The sequence below is a fragment of the Chelonia mydas genome, chromosome 3 (genome assembly GCF_015237465.2).
Source record: "Chelonia mydas isolate rCheMyd1 chromosome 3, rCheMyd1.pri.v2, whole genome shotgun sequence".
NCBI lineage: Eukaryota > Metazoa > Chordata > Testudines > Cheloniidae > Chelonia > Chelonia mydas.
The window spans coordinates 132,946,294-132,956,871 of record NC_057851.1 but is presented as its reverse complement, the minus strand read 5'-3'; the positions used below and the strand labels follow the sequence as shown (position 1 = coordinate 132,956,871).

The following is a 10,578-nucleotide window of genomic DNA, read 5'->3' as shown; positions in this document are numbered from 1 at the left end:
AGTGTTTCCATGTGGAATGACAGAAAAAAGCAGACTTTATGACAGCTTCAAAGAACTCCTTGTAATGTGAATTTTAGCATGCAAGCTGACCAAAATCAATATGGTTTTGGAGAGTATCAATATGTTGTACTGTATAGGGTATATTGTTGAATGCAATGGGTAATAAAATCCCTTTTGGTAAATCATCATTTATTCATACCTGTGCCAGTGTGAAAGAAACCGCCCAAAGAGAGCAGTTAATTACAGGTGAGTGGAGAAGAGTATTCTATCAGCCCCCTTAATATGGACCCCCTAAGTGGGGGGCATACAGAAGAAACCCAGGTACAGACTGCACTAGCAGCGTTTGTTCCCTTCATTCTTCTACCCACTACATAGGAGAGATAGTGACCTTCCTTTAGAAGAATAATTCCCTACTGTTCTGAATTTGTGCTAGATGTGGGGGAAACCAATGTACTCCTTTCCAGCCATCTTAGAAACCTAAAAGTGGGCCTGTAGTGGGGTGGTCACCTGCTCCGGCCTTAAAGGGCTTAAAATAGCCCAGGAGAAGGCTGTGGCTGGGAGAAGCAGTTCCCAGGCTGATTGGGGGAAGTAGGCTGAGCTGTGGCCACAGCCCAATCACGGCTCAGCTGGCCCTTATAAGAGGGCAGTGGGCCAAGGGCAGATAGTCTCCTCCATCTGTGGAGGGAGATGAGCCTGGTTGCTGGGGAGCATCCCAGAGTACCTGAGGTGGAGTAGGGCTGGGGGAAGGCCAGAGGAGTTGGGGAGCTCCGGCCTGGAAACCTACCAGGCTGCAGGCCTAGTGGAAGGCCAAAAAGAGTACTGAGGTTGTAGGTGGCAGCCCACAGGTAGGCAGAGTCAGCACAGGCAAGAGGGGAGGTTTGGACCTGATGATTGGCTTATACACTGCAGTCTGCCCCAGTGTGCGGGAGGGGGTGCTCAATGGTGACTGGCAGTAGCCAAAGACTGAGGTGAGGTGGGGACAGTGGGTGGGGGCTCTCTGGGGAGGGGAGACCCAGAGACTGTGGGCATACTGCCAGGGGGCAGCACCCTGGGTAAAAGAGGCACCAGGGTCCAGGAGGGACATGGGGGCCCAGCAGCAGCAAGACACCAGCCTGCAGAAGGTGCTCTGGAGGCTGGAAGAGCTAATTCCCTGAGAGACCAGCAGGAGGTGCCACAGGGGTGAGTCCCACACCATGACAGGGCCTCACTCAGCAGTGCTCTATATATTGTGAGAAATTGTTTGTTTATTACAGTCTCCTGTTGAGCTGAATTGGGGGGGGGGAGATCAGGATTTGGAAGGACTTTCATGTGGTGATGGCTCTGCACTAGGACTCAGGAGATAAACCTTAAATTCCCAGACTTTCTACTGGCCTAAAATTTTCAGAAGTTGTCACTAGTTTTGTTTGCCTCTGTTTTTGGATACCCAGCTTAATACTCAAAAAAAAAAAAAAAAAAAAAAAAAAAAAAACCCCAGCAAAACTAAGAAGGAAACTGAAGAATTCTGTAATGGTTCTGGTGTGCATTCCAGTCCGAGGCTCTCTTATCTCAAGAGGTGACATGGTCAGGTATGATCACCAAGATTTTATCAGTACAGCGGACTGTCCCTCAAGTAAAACTTAAAGCCTTAGATATAACTGATCCAATCTAAAATTCTGGAACACATGGCAGGATCACAAGCACCCAGTGCAGTTCAGAGTTGTCACCAGCTCATGGTAGAAGGCCACTGAGCTTCTCATGCTGTGCATTCTCCAATAGCAGCTGTCTGTGAGCAGGTTCTAAGGAAAGCTCCACATAAATAGCTCCACTGTCATAAAGTTGGACTGGATCAGTGCAGTCAGGTATTGTGCTATGCTAATTAGTTAATATACATTCAAGAGCTGCTTCTCAAAATTAGATAATATCCAGTTAGCAGGGGTAAACTCTTCACAATGAAAAGTTCTCATGTTATCAAATCAGCTTGTACAAACGGATGTTTTTAATAAACAACCCTGCCCCCAGGAAAGTCACTTTCTTTTGGCACTCTCTAAATGACCTAAAAGTAAAATTCTTGTGCAACACCATCCAATACAACAATAACAGAAACAATAGATTGCACCCAGCTGAAACTCAGGCTAAACAGAAATAGTCAAGAAATAAACATTTACTATAGGGTTTATCATAAGAAAACAGACAAACCCTTAACTGTAGCAGCAATGCCGGTAGTCTTAGTAATACAAGCAGTTTAACAAAGACAGCATGATTGAGTTCACCTGTCTATTATAGAGTGCTGATGATCTCTTTGCCTTGCAGATTTTTAAAGTAATGAGCAACCTGATGAAGATACATAATGGTATTTGATTGGTAGAGATAGCATTGGTTGGGCCACAGGTTCCTCAGACAACACTTTTGGGGCTTTCTCTTTTGTAATAAATGGCTCTAAAGGCCTTTAATCCAACACTCAAAGGAAACTTTTGATGAGAAGGGAAGGGAAAATGATTAGGGACACTATCTGAGCAAATATGCTGTTTCTAATCGAACAGCACAGCTGCAAGAGGTGATAATTTATCTGATTTGATAAATCAAATGGCTGTTTTCTCTTGCATTATCTAAACTTATTGTAACTGATTCTACTTTGTGTAGTAATTTATGCCTTTGCAAAGTGCATACAAATCAGAATGGTAGCACTTTACATCAATTTACCGCATTGTAAATGACTACACAATGCAGTGGAGACTCAAGCCCACTATATCCTAGGCTTGGTTTTTGTGAACAAGTTGCACCAGTTTTACTAGAGGTGTAAATAAAATCAGCTTTGCTTAAACTAATGCAAAAGGCTTTTTGGACACTTGGCCTGAAACAGCCTTAGGCCTTGTCTGTATTACAGCATTTTATTCACAAAAGTCAGTTTTCATCTCCAAAACAGTGGAGGTATACACTACAGTGTTCCTTCATCTGACAACTCTTCTGCTTTGCCAACATAATAAAACCACCTTGATGAGGTGTAGAGCTTTTTGCAGCAAAGTTATATCGACAAAGTGTCCGTATAGACACCAGGCTTGGTTATGTCGCTGTAAATGGCCTCCAGGAGGTGTCCCACAATGCCCACCCTGACCTGTCTTGTCAGCAGTTTGAACTCCGCTGCACCCAGGTACACCAGCCTCTGCCCCTCCCCTTTTAAAGGCCTGGGAAATTTTGAAATTCCACTTCCTGTTTGCTCAGTGTGGAGAGCTCACATCACATCTTCCAAGCTGACCATGGTGGCTCCATGCAGCAAATGCTCTCCTGCTTGGAGCAGACGTGAGTTGTTGGATCTGCTGGCTCTTTGTGGGGAGAGGAGGCTGTGCAGTCCCAGCTCTGCTCCAGCTGTAGGAACTTTGATACCTATGGGCAGATTTCTTGTGGCATGTTGAATAAGAGCTATGAATGGGACACACATCAGTGCCCTCCAAAGATAAGAGCTGAGGCAGGGATATTAGAAGGCAAGGGAGTCAAACCACCACTCTGGTGCTGTGCCAAAGACCTGCCACTTCTATAAGGAGCTAGACACCATCCTCCACCTCCAAGAGCCCCATGGATCAAAAGAGATGAAGGATTTTGTGGAAGACACGGCAGGGTCATCCAATGATGCGGTGAGTCAGGACTTCTTTTACATTCCAGAAGGGTCTAGCCAATCCCAGGCATCCATCTCCAGTGCACATGATGCAGGGGAGGAGAGATCTGGTAAGTGATCTTTTTGAGTTGATGCTACTCAGTTATATGAGGCAGAGCTGTCCTTTGCTTTGTATAATCTAGAAGTGTGTGAAGGGATAGAAATGTACAAGGTTAGCTTTTTGCATGTGCTTCATTCCCCTGTACAGCTAAGCAGTGTTAGTGCACACTGAGGTTTCACAGGAATCCTCCAGAGATCTCTGGGGAACTATCCTGTAGGTACTAGCTAATCATCTGCTGGAGGTTCCTTGGCAGAACTGCTTTGTTCCTTCCCCCCTTGTAGGAAACTTTCCTGCACCAATTAGCAATCAGTTGTGCAGGGACCAAAGCAGCACACAGGTGAGCAGCATAGGGCCTGGGTCTGAAGCCACATGCATGCAAGAGATGTACCCTTGTTGCATCCTTGCTTACCTTCAGGAGTGAGATATCTGCTTCAATGACCCCACCTGAGGACAATGGTGGCAGAATTTACAATATTGTTCCTAGTTGCCTGCAGAGATAAAATATCACTGAGATCCTTTGCTCCATCTTGAGCACCTCCCCGGGCTGAACTCACCATGTTTAGGGCATTCGCCAAGCTGTGCGCTTGCCATGGGACAGCAAGAAACTGATTTGTATATCAAAAGTGCATTTTACTATACTGATTCAATGTTGTGCATGCACTAACAATCATGCTTCTGTTTATTGTTTAATGTGCTTCTGCAGATATGGCCTTCAGGGGAACCCCCTACACACCAGTGAAGTACCTCCGCCAGATAAGGAAGTGACCAAGGAGGACATGTTTTGAGGTGCTCCAATCCACAAAGGCATTCTTGTTTTTCAGCAGGGCATAGAGACTTTAAAATAGATAGGCGGGACAGAAAGAGTCAGGAGCAAATTTTAATGGGTCAGGAGATAAAAGTGATGGAGGAGCAAATGGAGATGCTGAAGTCCCTAATCATGCTGCATGCTGAATTCATTCGTGTGCACCCCCCAAACTGATATAGAACTGCTTTTGCTCATTTCCCGTTCCCCCAAGCTGATCCCATCCATCTCAGTACCCCATTCGCTCCACCCCTTAAGACAGCTTCCACTATGCTAGCTGGACTTGCACACGATTTTAAGAGCCTATGTTATCCTTCATGGTTATCTCCCTTACCACCAAAACTTTTGTGTGTTAATTGGTTATCTTTCAGAGTAATGTTTTTATTAAATGCCAATCTTTATTTGTCTCCTACACATAGTGTTTGCAGCTGGAATTAATACACAGTGGCAATCTGATCATTTACTGACTACAAAGCATGGTCAGGAATCATCAAAATTTTCATGAAAGGCAGCAAGTTAACAAAGCATGGCACAGTGCTGTATAGAAAGACACGTTCCCGGGCCTCATTGCCAAAATGGTGCCTCAAAGCCTCCCTGATTTGAATGGCCCCCACATTGTGCCCCTGGCACCTGGCTGCTCAAAATCAGCCACCAGGTTATCTGCCTTTGTGCTTCACTTTGAGGGGAAACTTCTCACCCTTGACCTCACAAATATTATGGAGTGCACAGTAGGCTGCTATGACTATGATATTTTCCTCATTTAGGTCTAACCTGCCATAAAGGCAGCACCAGCAGACTTTTAATCTGCCAAAGGCACATTCTACTATTGTTCTGCACCTGCTTAGCCTACTTTGTTGGTATCCAGGCTTCCCTTGTAAGGCTTCATGAGCCATGGGAGCAAGGGGTACACTGGTCTCCCAGGATCACTATGGGAATTTCAACATCTACTGTTGGAATCTTCTGGTCTGAAAAGAAAGTTTCTGCTTGCAGCTTTATGTACAGGCCAATGTTCCTGAAAATGTGTGTTGATGTCAGTGAAATGGCCCTGGTGATCCACAAGCACATGCAATACCAAAGAGAAGTACCCCTTTCTATTGATGTACTCTGTCACCAGATGATTCAGGCCCAAAACTGGGATATGCATGTCATCTATCACTCTGCCAGTTAGGGAATCACATTGCCAAGCGTCACAGTCCTTTGTAGCAGTCTGTGATTAATGGCTCTGCACACTTGCATTAATGCAGCTACAGTGGTGGATTTCCCAGCTCTAAACTGATTTGTGACCAACCGGTAGCAGTCTGTGATCTCCATGCACTTCTCCACCAAGAGGACAGCTCTCATTTTGGTGTCCTTGTGCTGCAGTGCTAGGATGAGTTCCTCACACAGTTCCAGGAAGGCACCTTTCCACATCCAAAAGTTCTGCAGCTACTGCTCATCATCCCAGACCTACATAACAATGCGATCCGACCACTCAATGCTTGTTTCCCAAACCCAAAAGTGATGGTCCATTGTGTGCAACTGCTCTGGGAATGCCAAAAGTAATCCAGTGTTCTTTCTTTCCATGGCACAGAGCAGGTCAGGCATCTCTGATTCCTGTTCTGCTTTGGTGCTCATGCTATACTGCATGACCAGCTGCCATGTTTTCATAACAGTGACCACAACAGTAGACAGCAGTACAAGATCCATCCTTTCAGACGAGACAGCGGGCACACAGTAAACAGGGGTCATTGAAAAATGCCTCAAAATGCAGTCAGAAGTCCATGGAATAGTGGGATGGAAAAAACTGCATAATGGGATATTGAGCTCACACTCATGATGCACTATGATCCATTCTGCCTTTCCACAACTCCTAGCTGTGGAAGGTGGTGAGTAGGACAGGGGCATAGTTACCTACAGTGCACTTCTCTGTCAATGCTAGAGCATCAAGTGTGGATGTGCTCTGCTGACAGAAGCAGCATTGTGTGAACAAGCATAAGTGATGTAATTATACTGTTTTTTTGATCGTCTGCGTAACTTGCGTCAACAAAACTCTAGTGAAGACAAGGCCTTATTTTGGTTTTGCGTAATCTATTATAACTCAGTTGAAGCTAAATCAAAATAAGCCACTCAAACTGAAATAAGAGAATAACCACACAAGTGTTAGCACCTATTCAACTAAATTAATTAAAATTGTTGCAACTTTCCTGTGTAGACAAGACTTTAGTTTGCCTAAATTACACAGGGATAGATACATTCTCTGTTGGGGTAACTCCATTGATTTCAGTGGGGCCCCATTTGAGTGCAGGGGTCCCCTCAAGCACAGTTCAGTGCAGGATCGGGACCACAGTTTGCAGTGAGCCTTGGCTACTGGGATCTCATAGTCAGTTTCCTTATGGGGATCACAAGCATAGGCTGCGGAGCCAGAGGACAGGCCATCTGGGTAATGGCCCAATCGCTTTCTGGCAAGGCCAAACCAGAGTGGTGCTGCAACCCGGATGCCAGATCTCAATACCAGTCACTCAAATTTGGCCTGGCTGCCCCTCCATCATGATGGAGAGGTGGCTTGGCAAACCAGAGTGGTGTTGTGACCCTACTTTGAATGGTTCTTCACAGCCTTGGACAAGTATCCCCTGATTCCATGGAGGTAGAATGCTTCCCCCACCCTTAATTTACTTTTCGATCCAGGGGTGCTGGAACAATTTGCATAGTAGGGGTGCTGAGAGCCACCGATCCAAACTGTAAACCCTCCATACAATGGAAACCACTTCAAACCAGGGATGCTGCAGCACCTCCTGCATCCAGCTTCCAGTACATACGTTTTGATCAGAAAAAGGTATAGAGTGTCAGAAAGACAAATTTATTCACTGTCTGCTGCAAAACTAATAACAGATTATGTAACTTTTGTCCTTAATAGGTGGGGCTGTAACTTTTAGTAAGTAAGAGTAAATTACTTTCCTGAAAATGAAGGGAGGAAGGAATATGAAGCTAGGCAATTAGTGGTTAGACTTGGGATATTATCAGATTTCTGTGCAATGTCTCCCTTGTAACTCACAAACATCTCTAGTCATCTATAATTTCATCAGGTACAAGACACAGAAAGATTTAACTTGCATAATCTTAAGGTTTCTGCCCCTGAAATAGTTACTCTCTCCCATTCTGGGATTTCCATCACAACCACAGAGAGAACTGTGGTGAGAATAAAACTGAAATAATCACCAATGTTACTCTGTTTCAGTGGATTTCCCCTGCTTAAAAGAAATCTCCCTTGTTAAAGTTCTGGAACTTCATTATTCTTTACTGGGGAATAGGACTGAATCAAGCTTAGAACTTGGCAGAAGAGGTAGCTAGCACAGCAAGACAACAAAAGGAATGGTCTTTGAGTTAAAAGTTGCAAATTTTTATTTATGTAGAAAGGTTACAAACCCATACTGGAATCAAGAACATTCATAAACCATTTTTCTCTTTGTTAGGCACCTCTGAGCCAGCCTCAGACTCAGTGAATGGAGAGAGAATGTCCAGGAGACTACTGTGTCTGAGCCAAAGGCTGCAGATTCTGAAGGACAAACAATAGAGAACCAGGGCTGCCCTGCTGCTGGTGGTGCATAAGGACCACTCCAGGAAAGCAGATCAGCACCATGAAATAGAACTACAGACATCAGGAGGAGGACATAGGGATGACTGAAAAGCAAAGACAGGAGCACCTCAGACTGAAGGAGAAGCAAACCTGTGATGAAACAGAGATGCTGGCAGAATATCTTCACCCTGATCAGGAGATGTGGGAGCGAGACATGGCATTTGAGAGGGTCATGGCTGAGAGACTTTGGGGGATCATGACTCCTGATGGTTGATACCTGTCCAAGCCATCTACCTACCCATGCCCAGTTCCGTCACTTCACCTCCACATCACCGTGTCCTGCAATCTAAGGAAAACACCGGTTTTGGAGTATGTGAAATCAGCCAGCAAACCATGGAACTGCACACCAGTAGCAGTATCCACTGCAGCCTATCCCCATTCCCATGCCGAGGAAAGAGAACAGAAGCTCTGCAGTTCCATGACACGTAACACTATACACCATTATTTTCAGTTCATTTTTCTCTGATGTTTAGAATGTTTTTATCCTGCCTAGCATTTGTTGCTGTTTTGCACACCTTTCCCAACTAAGTTGACCTTCAAAAAAAAAAAGTTTGATCTGGAGTTACAATGAATAACCACAATGAACAGAAATATTTGTTTCTCACAAAAATCATATAAGACTACATTTCATTTCACTCCCTGCCCCCAAGTGCAGTGCCAGTCCCGTTAATCTGTCTCAATGTACTGCCCATTCATCTTGAGAACATGGGAACACAAGGCATCCCTTATAGCCATTGCCATAACAGACTCTGTGCCAGCCTCAAGACATACACTAGGTGATTATCTGTAGGCAGGCCCCCAAACCTTCTGTGTCCTCAATCCATTCTGCCCCCACATATTCCCTTTTATCCTCATAGACATTGTGAAGCACACAACATGCCCTAGTCGCATGGATGGCATTATACATGCTACAGCCTGTCCAATCAAGTTTGCAAGCAGTGCTGTTAGCATACTGCTGCCTGCCAGGTTGCCAGAAATCAGGATAAGTAGAAGGCAGGTTGTGTTGGCTAAGATCTCAGTGAACATGGTCACCCCACTGTGTCTCTAAGAAGGAATAAAGTACCAGTGTTCCCATGCTGCTACAGACCAGACCTCCAAAACACACCGGCATCGCACTGTCAATGCATCCTATATAGGCATCCATGAATGTGCCATGGTGGTGCACAAAGGCCTGCATAATCATGGAATTGTATCCATTCCTGTTAGTGTACTCACTTGCTTAAATCATGGGCCTTATCCACAGAGTTCAGGAACCCCATCCTTTCAACCCCTGTGACCTTTAAGTAAGAAGCCTGTGAGGGTGATGGCGAAACAAACAGTAGTTGATCAAAAATTTTCCATTGAAAGTTAATTTTAGTCAAAAATCCAGTTTTCCATCAAATGAAATTTTTCACAGAAAGTATCTGTTTTACTTTTTTATTACAGTATTATTTTTTGTTGAAAAAAAAAGATTTTGTTTTCAGACGTTCTTGGCTGAAATTGTGGTTTGGGGATGGAGATTTTTGATCTTTAATTAAAAGTCAATATTTTCTGAAGAAAAAAACCAAACCATTTTTTGACCATCTTTATAGGAAAACAAATCAATTGATTTGCTCAAGGTCATGTAGCAAGTCAAGGGCACAACTAGAAATAAAACTAGCCACCAATCTATTGCTTTAACCATTAGATTATGCCCCCTTAAACCTTCAGTTATTTCTTTAAATCTTTAAATCTTTTAAATTTCTGACACCCACTCCCATTCTGTAACGCTCAGACATACTCTTCTCTGCCCTGAATTCTGTGTTAACACATCTTCACCATTCGCCAAAGGCTACAGTATACTTTTCTCAGTAAATGTTTGTGATGGCCCCTCAGTCTTAGCAGAGGAAATACTGGGAAATGCTGCCATACTTGTATGTTGTACTAAAGTATATAAAAAGTAAAATGTATTATATATATAAAATATATATACATACACACAATTACTTTATTTCTGGATCACAAAAAATTTCTGCTGTTCTTCAGAATCTGCAAACCACTGCATTAGCACAGGAACACATAAACCTGCTTGTTTCAGTGAGAATAAGGACATCTTCTTTGAAGGTGTTATTTCATGAAATCTGAGCACAGTAAAGCAAACTTCCTTATGTTAGTGCTGTTAGGGAAGAAGGCAACTCATTGTAAATACTAAGTTGAGTGCACTTGGGCATGTTGAAAGGAGGCACAGTGTAGTGTGCATCAGTCTGTGTGCTTACATAACACTTAGTGTATGCTTGGAACCACTTAGATTACTGGTTGAGGGCTCTCTATTATTAAATTGTGTTAATCTTACCATAGTTCTCTGAAACGGCAGCTAACCCGAGGCAATTCTGTTTGGTCTAGCAGTTATGATTTCTGAGAATTAAAAGACTATAACTCCCCACACTAGTTAGTGGTTAATGTTTGGGCATTCATTGGAAGAAATGAGGTAATATCACTCACCTCATGCTATTAGA

At 43.9% G+C, this 10,578-nt stretch overlaps 1 long non-coding RNA gene across 1 annotated transcript; it reads left to right on the top strand.

The window, feature by feature from the left end:
- Positions 1-663: 663 nt before the first annotated feature.
- On the top strand, positions 664-9,404 carry LOC122464830. Its single transcript, XR_006289222.1, has 4 exons — positions 664-845; positions 3,637-3,699; positions 4,393-4,475; positions 7,941-9,404. It is a non-coding gene; the product is annotated as an uncharacterized LOC122464830 (long non-coding RNA).
- Positions 9,405-10,578: the final 1,174 nt, after the last annotated feature.